Source organism: Asparagus officinalis, chromosome 5 (genome assembly GCF_001876935.1).
Source record: "Asparagus officinalis chromosome 5, Aspof.V1, whole genome shotgun sequence".
In the NCBI taxonomy this organism is placed as follows: Eukaryota; Viridiplantae; Streptophyta; class Magnoliopsida; order Asparagales; family Asparagaceae; genus Asparagus; species Asparagus officinalis.
The window spans coordinates 62,401,082-62,412,955 of record NC_033798.1 but is presented as its reverse complement, the minus strand read 5'-3'; positions in this window follow the sequence as shown (position 1 = coordinate 62,412,955).

Below are 11,874 nucleotides of genomic sequence, written 5' to 3'. Positions count from 1 at the left end.
TCGGTCGACCGCCAGCTTTAAACCCTCATTCTTCTGAGTTTTTGAACTTAGCGGTCGACCGAACCGGTCGACCGACGAGCTGTCAGAACCTTTCTAACGGCTAGTTTTTCTAACCGTTTTCAAACTGGGTTTTTGGTCTTTTACCTATTTTTTACTGTTGTTTTGGGGTGCTATATATATCCCATTGCTGCTCTTCCTCTCAATAACTAAGAAATCCAAGTTTGGTGGTTTACAAAATATTAAGTGTGTTTAAGAGCTGTTTAAAAGTTGATTTCATTAATCAGTTTTTCAAGAGGAGTTTTTCTACAACAAGAAGTGGCATTCAATCCTATTGGAATCATGTCTACAGTTCTTCTTGTTTGAGAAGTCTTCTAAACTCTTTTATAGCTTATTATTTCATTTTCACTTCTTTTAGCTATATCTATTGAGTTTGATTCACTGTTATCACACACACCTATTGAGCTTAATATTTTCATACCATATAGTGTGGGTTGTGGGGTGTGATTTAGTGAGTGTGAGCTTCATTGAGTTCTCACTTGTTATTTGAGAACAAATCATTGTATTTAACTTTTATTTGTGAGAATCACTTGTAATACACTTGTACACCGAGAGAAGTGTGAGGCGAGACACGGGGTCAAATCCAATAGGAGTGGCGTCGATTGACGAACCTAGGGAGAGGTTGTAATCGAGCACTTGAAGAGGAGGACACGGGGTAGGTTCCTACACTTAGTGTGTAAAGTGTGATTGCATAGTATTTGTGTAGTGTGAGAGTTATCGGTGATCTTGTAAACCGAGTGTGTAGAAGTTCCGGCTTCCAAACCGGATTGTGATGGTGGATATCTCCTCGAGGTGAGGAGCAGGGACGTAGGTCGTGGTGACCGAACCTCGTAAACATATTGTGTGTTTGTGTTTTGCTTAGCGTATTCTTATTCATCTTTATTGTTCATATTCATATCTTGCAAGATCAAATTAATCAATATAATTTTAATTAGCTTTTAATTGGGATTAGATTAGCATAAGACCCTAATCACCCCCCATCTAGGGTCTAACAATTGATATCAGAGCTTGGTGCTCTTTGATTTAAGGACTAACCGCCTTGAGTTAAATATCCAAGTTATTGTATTTGTGCTAATCTAATTTTGATTACATTGTGCTTCTTGCATTTCATCTCTATGGATATGAATGATTCATCTTGCTTAGGATATGCTATTAATATTGCTCCTCGTTTGGATATTTTTCCCTATGCTCAATGGCGTATTAGATTCAAACTTTTCGTTCAATCTAATGCTATTCAACAAGCGTTGGAAAATCTCGCTTTGAGCTCTAAGGAAGTCTCATCCCCATGTACAATACCACTAGGTAATAACCCTAGTGAGGTATGCGATAACGATGATATTATTACTTTTGATGAACTTGCTCTTGAGTTTGAAAAATTACACAATAGCTATATTGATGTAAAAAGTAAGTATGTTAATATAAAATCTATTCATGAAACACTAGCTACTAAGTTTAATTTTATTGCAAATGAAAATATAATTCTTAAAGAATGCAATGAAAATTTGAAAATTGAAAATGCTAGTTTGCTTCATGAAAAACGTGATGCTATGTTAGAAGTAGATAAGTTAAAATCTATGATGAGTAATCTTGTTTATCCTACTTCTAGTAGCAATGCTTGTATGCACAATGATGAGTTGAATCAAATGAGAAAACGTATATCTACCTTAGATTCAACACTAAACACTTGTATTGCTAATAATAAAAAGCTTATGGACTTATGTGCAAAGTTCAATGTTAATTCTTCTAAGAAACCTATTCACTATGCACATATGTATGACAAAATTCACAAATGTTCTATTTGCGGTCTTAAAGGCCATTTAGCTCAATTTTGTCATAATGCACCAAAAATTGACAAACCTATTCATGATTGTGCATCTCATCAAGCTTCTTCATCACATACACATGTACACACACATAGTGTAAATCATAAACATGCTCATGTGTATAAATGTGATTATTGTGGTCGTTTTGGTCATTTGGCCATGTTTTGTTTCGATTTGAAAAGAAATTCTCGTTTGCAAAATAATTACAAAGAAAAATCTATTTTTGCAAATAAACCACGTGCATTCTATTTCGATCAACGTAAACCATTCAAACCTCTACATTGCACAAATTGCAATCGTATGGGTCACGTTTACAATTTTTGCTTTGATCGTATCGGTGCAAAAAAATACGCCCAAACGGGTTCATAACCCTAGGGCCTTAAATTTAAATGATAGGGGTCATGTCCCAAGTTTTAGTGGTACCAAAATGATTTGGGTACCAAAATAATTTTTACATTTTTTTTGTTTTACCTTTTTGTTTTGTTTTGTTCTTATTTTGAATAATTAGTTTTTTGAGCTTTTAATGACAAATTGTATTCCTTATGCTAAAAATAAATTATTTGTTTGTTTTTATGATAAAAAACACTTACATATATCTTATAAAACTTTTAGTATATCGTAAAACATATTTCCAAAAGGTCTAAATTATAAAAACTCTCAAAACAATTTTTCTAAATCACCAGTGTTTTTCATTTTCTCGCGGTCGCCCGACCCGGTCGACCGACGGTCTTTCTGTAATCGTTTTGGTCGACCGCGTCGGTCGACCGACAGGAAATTCTGCAGCAGCTTTGTGTTTTTATCGGGTTTCGGTTTTTATTACCGGGTATCTGTTTGGGACCCGAATTCTTAATCACCGTTGAATCCATTATCCACTCATCCCAACCGTTGTTCCCTCTCTCAAAACATCCGTCGCTTCTTCTTCCTCCCATTTCAAAATTGCAGAGCTAGGGTTAAAAAAATTCTGTTTCTCTACTTCGGTCGCCCGATTTGTTCAACCGCCGCTCTTCTCTGTCGATTTACATCATATTTGTGGGTAAATTCTTCCTTTAACTTTTGATTTCTGCATTCTTATGTTCACATTCCCTATCTAGGGTTTCTATTTTAGGGAAGTTTTTAAATTTGCTCAAAATTTATTTTTACAGGGGTTTTTCAAATCATATCTCATATCTATCAAAACCCTAATCGATTATGCCTCCTAAAAAGAGATCAAAACCAGAGTCTAGTTCATCCTCTACAAAAGCTTCTCACTATGAGGATTTTTTATTGTTTAAATCTCTTGTTAGGAAATATAGAGAATTGTGTAAACTGAAAATTCTTCCAACTAGATATATCGTATATCCTCAGTTATTCATGTATAACATTGAGTCTATCATTCATAATGTTGGGTTAGATAGATTGCTTGATGAGGGACATAAAGTTCCTTTCTATCCTTTTTTAGTTTATCTGTTTTATGCCAATCTGTCCACATCATCCTCTGCTGATGGTAGTTTGACCATAACCTCATCTGTTAAAAATGTTGCAATAAACTTTTCTGCCAACGAACTTGCGGGGATTCTTCAAATCCCAACAGGTGACGTTGATCCCATGTCTGTTGAGCTTAGTGATCCAGCTGTCAACCAACTCATGTTTAAACCCGGCTTCTCTTATCCTATGAACAACAATTCACTCAATCCAATTGCCAAACTCATTGCTAGAATCGTTGCTCAAAACTTGATCCCTAAGACCGATAGTTTCGATCACTTTGCCTCTGACAAGATAAATACCGTATATGCCATATTTGCCAAAATAAAAGTAGATTGGGCAACTATCTTTGTCAATAATATGGCATCAAAGCATACCAAATTTCTACCTTTTGGCTCCTTTCTCACCCTCGTCTTTCAACACTTCAATGTTGACCTCACAAATGAACCCAAGATTGAATCTAAGAAGGATTTCTTTGATAATGTTTCTCTTTCTAGAATGCAGATGTCCATTTCTGATTCCACTCCTTCATCATCCTCTCGCTCCCGTTCTAGAGCCTCTACCTCATCCTCTTCAGATATTTGTGACCGTCTGGATCGTCTTGAGACTCAGTTCTCAAACGTTCAGAAGCAGGTCTCAACTATTCAAAGGGATGTTAGGACAATTCTTTCATATCAGCGTCAGTCTCTAGGGATTCCGGATCCCTCTTCTAGTTCTGAGTCTGATTCTGGTGAGGACCATGCTGATGGCTCAGGCTCTTCTGATGATGGTGATGATGATGGTGATGATGATGGTGATGGTGATGGTGGTGGCAATGGTGATGATGGTGATGACTGATTTGAGTTCCTTTATATGATGCTCATATTTGTTTTGATGTTCTCTTCTGGGTTGTAAAACTTGATAACTCTGTTTTATTTGAATGTAATAACTCTATGATGCTTTGTGGAACAAACTATGTATGGATTTATGTGACTTTTTATGTCTGATTTGTGTGACCTTTTATGTTTTGTATATTTATGCACATCTATGATGCCTAAATGATGATCTGTGATTTATTATGATTAGTTTATCTTTCCTATGACTAATGCATTGTTAAAACAATATTCATGTTTTGTTTGTGGAAATTGAGTTGCTAATACTGTTTATGCCTATTTCTTTTGGATAATTGTTGTTTTAGCTCCTATATATGTTCAATAGATGTCATTTAGTCAATTTGACAGGGGGAGCTTTTTTGTATACATCTTTTTTATCTGTGCTTATATGCAGGGGGAGCGTTGCTCCTAATTTTTTTTCTCTTTCCCTTTTGATGTTGTCAAAGGGGGAGAACATACCACATATGTTTTACAAATTATTCATATTCATATATGGTTTATGTGATCATTCATGTATGATTTATTCATGTTTGGCTTATATGTGGGTTATCAGTTTATATTTCATATTCATGAATAAATTGTTTGCCATCATCAAAAAGGGGGAGATTGTTGACCCTATAGTTTTGATGATGATTTGGCAAATAATTTATTACTAATAAGTTCTCTAGTGTTTGGTGTTTATGTTCTCTTTTCAGGTATTTCAACACACGTCAATCAAGCGTTAAAGATTCAAGTTCATTTGTGTGGATTTACCTAGGTATATGTATAGTTTACTTACATATATTGTATGATTATATCTAAGCTCAATATATGTACACTTAACACGTTTTTTGACGTTTTCTATCATATAAATGATTTTTCATCAAACGTTATTACAATAACTTTTATCTTATGTTTACAGCTCTTTCGTACTTCATTATATACATATAATACATGCACAATATATATATATATATACATATTTACAAGTCCTATATCAACTTTCACTTTCATAAAAATACAGGTTTTCTAAGCATTTTTCAAAAACAGGTAGTTTTCACAAACGAAAATTGTTTTTCCAAAAATTCCTTTTTAAACATGTTTATTTTATCATTTAGAAACTTTCCCCAAAGTTTCACTATTTTTGGATGTGATTTGATATTTTTAATGAATTTTTAAAACTGCCCCAAAACCTATCAGTTTGCTTATATCAGTTTTCGGTCGACCGATCCGGTCGACCGACAGTGGTTTCTTGAGCTCATACTCACGGTCGACCACACCGGTCGATCGAGAGAAAATCCGGTCGACCGAAAATTCCGTCGGTCGACCGCCAGCTCTAAACCCTCATTACCTGAGTCCGGTCGACCGCCGAACTGTCAGAACTGTTCAAACGGCTAGTTTTTCTATCTGTTTTCAAACTGGTTTTTTGGTCTTTTACTCATATTTTGCTGTTGTATTGGGGTGCTATAAATACCCCACTGCTGTGTTTCCTCTTCATAACTAAGAAAATCCAAGTTTGGTGGTTTACAAAATATTAAGTGTGTTTAAGAGCTGTTTAAAAGTTGATTTCATTAATCAGTTTTTCAAGAGGAGTTTTTCTACAACAAGAAGTGGCATTCAATCCTATTGGAATCATCTCTACAGTTCTTCTTGTTTGAGAAGTCTTCTAAACTCTTTTATAGCTTATTATTTCATTTTAACTTCTTTTAGCTATATCTATTGAGTTTGATTCACTGTTATCACACACACCTATTGAGCTTAATATTTTCATACCATATAGTGTGGGTTGTGGGGTGTGATTTAGTGAGTGTGAGCTTCATTGTGTTCTCACTTGTTATTTGAGAACAAATCATTGTATTTAACTTTTTATTTGTGAGAATCACTTGTAATACACTTGTACACCGAGAGAAGTATGAGGCGAGACACGGGGTCAAATCCAATAGGAGTGGCGTCGATTGACGAACCTAGGGAGAGGTTGTAATCGAGCACTTGAGGAGGAGGACACGGGGTAGGTTCCTACACTTAGTGTGTAAAGTGTGATTGCATAGTGTTTGTGTAGTGTGAGAGTTTTCGGTGATCTTGTAAACCGAGTGTGTAGAAGTTCCGGCTTCCAAACCGGATTGTGATAGTGGATATCTCCTCGAGGTGAGAAGCGGGGACGTAGGTCGTGGTGACCGAACCTCGTAAACATATTGTGTGTTTGTGTTTTGCTTAGCGTATTCTTATTCATCTTTATTGTTCATATTCATATCTTGCAAGATCAAATTAATCAATATAATTTTAATTAGCTTTTAATTAGGATTAGATTAGCATAAGACCCTAATCACCTCCTCTCTAGGGTCTAACAAATTTTTTTCATAAATCAGTATGTTATTTATAATATATATGCTATGCACCCTAAATTCCTATGTGTTTCATAGATCCAAAAAGTTTGAATATAAGTCTCTAACATTTTGTTCTCACAATAGTAAAATCCACTTAGCAGATGTGGATATTTCAGATGAGTTATATATCCTATATACAATACAATTACCCTAGGTAAGTAAGTTATAATAGCATTTTCATTCACATCATTTGGAGCAAGATATGATACAGACCTTGCAATAAAGAAAAAAGAACTTTTTATATTTAGAGCATATGGGGAAATATATCATAATCTCTCTGCTCTATTTTCGCAATAAAATAATTCTTTATATTTTTAATTTTATTTCTATGATACAGAGAGTGTTGAACCATACCTTGATGATATTATTCTTTGTAATATTTTTCAAAGAATAAAAGTTAATCAATCCTTCAAGTACAAGTGTTGCTCCTCAACTACGTCTATGTAATATTTTAAAGGTGTTTGTAATTTGCTGTTTTACTTTGGTTTGGTAAAATTTTATTAAAGATTTACTTCTATTAAACCCACAAAAAAATTTGTTTTCTTTTTTATTTTTATTCTACTTTTATCAATTTAAATAATTATGATATTCAACAACGTGCATTGCACATGCATCTCAACTAGGGTGTAAAAAATATATGAAGCAAATAAATATATCAGCCTAATCTCTTTATACTAATTAACTAATGCCATATAGTCTCAAATAAATATTAAACAAATAGGTGGTTTCAAATTTGCCAAATAGCAACCCATACCCATCATCAACAAGCCAATTTCATGTTTTCCCTAACAATATCCAAATTTCCTCAACAACCTTCCAAAAAGTTTTAATTAATTAATCTCTCAACTTAATACGTTCTATTGTAAAACTAATATAAGTAGAGTAGAGAAAGTAAACAAGAAGTAGAAAGAATTTTATTTCCTTAATTTCTCCTTACAAAGTAAGGTAGGAATACCTCTATTTATATACAAACTAAGATGATGATACATGAATTATATTAATTACTCGTAGAGAATATCAAGGGGTAATACATGTATCAATCTCTTTGGGAAACTAAATGGACATCCACATTATTTAATTGTTTCATAACACTCCCCCCTTGGATATCCAACATTACACAAAGAATATGCCTCGTTAAAACCTTACTAGGAAAAACCCAGTGGGAAAAAATCCTAGTGAAGAAAAAAGAGTACACTATTCTTGTGTATTAGTTTCTCCCCCTGATTCAAATATCATTTGAGATCTTTCAACCGACGCATTCCAATATTTTTTATCAATTTCTTAAAAGTTACACTCGGCAATGTCTTGGTGAATAAATATGCCAGATTATCACTTGATTAAATTTGTTACACAATGATTTCACCATTCTTTTGCAAATCATGTGTAAAGAAGAATTTTGGTGAAATGTTTCGTTCTATATCCGTTAATATATCCTCCTTTTAATTGAGCTATACAAGCTGCATTGTCTTCAAACAAAATAGTCGGAGGATTTTTATTTTCAGGATCCACTATTCTTCCGGATATAGTGGATCATTGATCTTAGCCAAATACATTCTCGACTGGCTTCATGAATTGCTATTATTTCAGCATGATTTGAAGAAGTGGAAACAATTGGTTGCTTCGTAGATCGCCATGAAATAGCGGTATCACCACATGTATATAAATAACCAGTTTGAGACCTTGCTTTATACATGTCAGATAAATACCCAACATCAGAACATCCAAGCAATTCAGGTCGAGAATTATAAGAATAAAATAAGTCAAGATCAATTGTTCCTTGGAGATAGCAAAAAATATGCTTTATACCGTTCCAATGTCGTTTTGTAGGAGATGAACTAAATCTTGCTAATAAATTCATAGAAAATGATATATCTGATCTTGTACAAATAGCAAGATACATTAGTGTACCTATTGCACTGAGATATGATACTTCAGGACCAAGAATCTCTTCATCTTCCTCTTTTGGTCTAAAAGGATCCTTAGCGGGATCAAGTGACATGACGACCATTGGAGTACTTAACGGATGTGCTTTATCCATATAGAACTGCTTTAATACCTTCTGAGTATAAGCAGTTTGGTAAACAAAAATCCTATTTTCTAAATGCTCAATTTGTAAACCAAGGCAAAATTTGGTTTTTCCAAAATCTTTGATCTCAAATTCTTTCTTCAAATATTCAATAGCCTTTTGGAGCTCTTCAGGGGTTCCAATCAGATTAAGATCATCATCATATACAGCAATGATCACAAAATTTGACTTATTCCTTTTTATGAAAACACATGGACATATAGGGTCATTTGTATAACCTTCTTTGACTAAACATTTACTAAGGCGGTTATACCACATTCGTCCAGATTGCTTGAGTCCATACAAAAATCTTTGCAACTTAATGGAGTACATTTCTTTATGATTTGATTTACATTCTTAGGCATGCTAAATGCTTCAGGGGTTTTCATATAGATATCATTGTCTAATGTTCCATATAAATAAGCAGTGACTACGTCCACCAGACGCATACCAAGTTTTTCATGTACTGCTAAACTCATAAGATATCTAAATGTAATTCCATCCATTACAGGAGAATATGTCTCATCATAATCAAATCCTAGTCTTTGTGAAAATCCTTGGGCTATAAGTCTTGCTTTACATCTCATAATTTTATTTTTCTTATTTATTTTCCTCACAAATACCCATTTATATCCTACTGCCTTTACACCTTCAGGTGTTTGGATTACAGATCCAAAAACTTTTCGTTTAGCCAGTGAGTCTAATTCAGATTGGATCGTATCTTTCCATTTTGACCAATCATTTCTTCGCTGACATTCATCAACCGATCTGGGTTCATGATCCTCATCTTCTTCCATAATATTAAGTGCTACATTATATGCAAATGCATTATCGACAATTACTTCTCTTCGGTTCTAACTTTTTCCTGTAATGACAAAATTTATTGAATTTTCTATAGTTTCATTCTCTTCAGGAGCTGGCTCTTCAGGAGCTGGCTCTTCAGGAGCAACCTCTTCAGGAGGTTGAATTTTCTCATTAGTAATATTTTGATCATTCGATCCTCTTTTCTTTCGAGGATTCTTATCTTTGGAGCCAAGAGGTCTACCACACTTCAGACGTGCTTTAGATTCGTTAGCACTTTTAATTTATCCTTCTAGGATATCAATTTTAATCAGAGCATTTTATTCTGGAATATGCGATTTAGTAATTCTTTTAGAATCACTAAAAGCATCCGGTAATTGGTTTGTAATTTTTTGTAAATGTATAATTCTTTGAACTTCCAGTTCACATTCTTTTGTACGACGATCAAGAAAGTCTAATAATATTTTCTAAGTAATTTCCTTTTTCGGTTGGTCTTTACTTCCCCTTAATGTCGGGAAATGTGATTCATCAAAATGACAATCTGCAAATCTTGCAGTAAATAAGTCACTTGTTTATGGTTCAACATATTTAATTATAGAAGGTGATTCATACCCGACATATATCCCCAATCTTCTTTGAGGGCTTTCGGTTGATCTTTACCTCCCCCTAATGTCGAGAAATATGATTCATCAAAATGACAATCTGCAAATCTTGCAGTAAATAAGTCACTTGTTTATGGTTCAACATATTTAATTATAGAAGGTGATTCATACCCGACATATATCCCCAATCTTCTTTGAGGGCCCATTTTAGTATGTTGAGGCGGTGCAATAGGAACATATACCGTACAACCAAAAATTCTTAAATAATAAATATTGGGCTCGTGGCCAAGAACTAATTGTAAGAGAGAATAAGTATGATAACTTGTCGGCCTAATTCTCACAAGTGTTGATGCATGTAATATAGCATGTCCCCAAGCAGATAGAGAAAGTTTAGACCTCATTAACAATGGTCTTGCAATTAATTGAAGCCGTTTAATAAATGATTCGGCTAGAGCATTTTGTGTATGAACATGAGCTACAGGATGTTCAACACTTATTCCAATAGATATGCAATAATCATCAAAAGCATGTGATGAATATTCACCAGTATTATCTAAACGAATTTTCTTAATGGGATAATCAGAAAATTATGCTCGCAATTTAATTATCTGAGCAAGCAATCTCGCAAACGCCAGGTTGCGACTAGATAATAAATATACATGTGACCATCTTATTGATGCATCAATTAGCACCATAAAATATTTAAATGGTCCACATGGTGGATCTACAGGCCCACATATATCACCATGAATTCATTCTAGAAATGTAGGGCATTCAGTTTCCACTTTTGTTGGTGATGGTCTAACGATTAACTTCCCTTGGAAGCAAGCAACACATGAGAATTCATTAGAATTTAGTATTTTTTTGATTTTTCAATGAATGGTCATGTGAATTTGCAATTATTCGTCTCATCATTATAGAACTAGGATGTCCAAGGCGATCATGCCAAATTATAAAATCATTGGGATTAGTAGACTTCTGGTCTATAAGGTTATAAATTTCAGCTGCACTTGTTTTTGTATAATATAGAGAAGGCAGCTTTTCTAATACACATTTCTTCTCAGAAATGGTATTTGTAATTAATAAGTATTCTCCTTTTGTATCATTCATTGTCTCGATATAATATCCATTTCGGCGGATATCTTTAAAACTTAGCAAATTTCTTCGAGACTTTATCTAGAGTAGTGCACTATTTATGACAATTTTAGTTTCTTCAGGGAGAAATACAGTGGCTCTTCCGGAGCCATCAATCAATTTAGCACTACCACTTATTATGTTAACATTTATTTCTTCCATTTTTAAATGAGAAAAATACTTCATGTTTTTAAGTATAGTGTGTGTAGTAGCACTATCAATGAGACAAATATTATTATCAACATTGTTTGATCCCAAATATTTGACATCCATTTCTTTCAGGAAGAAATAAGAAAGAAATTTACAAACAAAAGTAAATATCAATAAAATCCATAAAATTATAAAATTCATAAAGAAAATTACATAAAAGATGCGAAAACAATAATATTCAAAATGTTGGGTATTTGTCATGAGATCATTTCACAACTTCAGGTTGCTCAAGAAAATCAGCTACATCAAGGTGTGTGATATCATCAAGATCATCATAAACGTTGTTTTAACCAATGAAATTTGTCTCGGCATTTTTGCCTTTCCCTTTTAATGATGCCTAATAGAGGTCAACAAGATGTTTTGTTGTACGATAGGTACGGGACCAATGACCTTCTATTCCACACCGGTAGTATATTTTCTTATAATATTTCTTTTCTTCACTTTTCTTATCATTACTGTCCTAATTCTGGGAGCTATTTTGTCTTT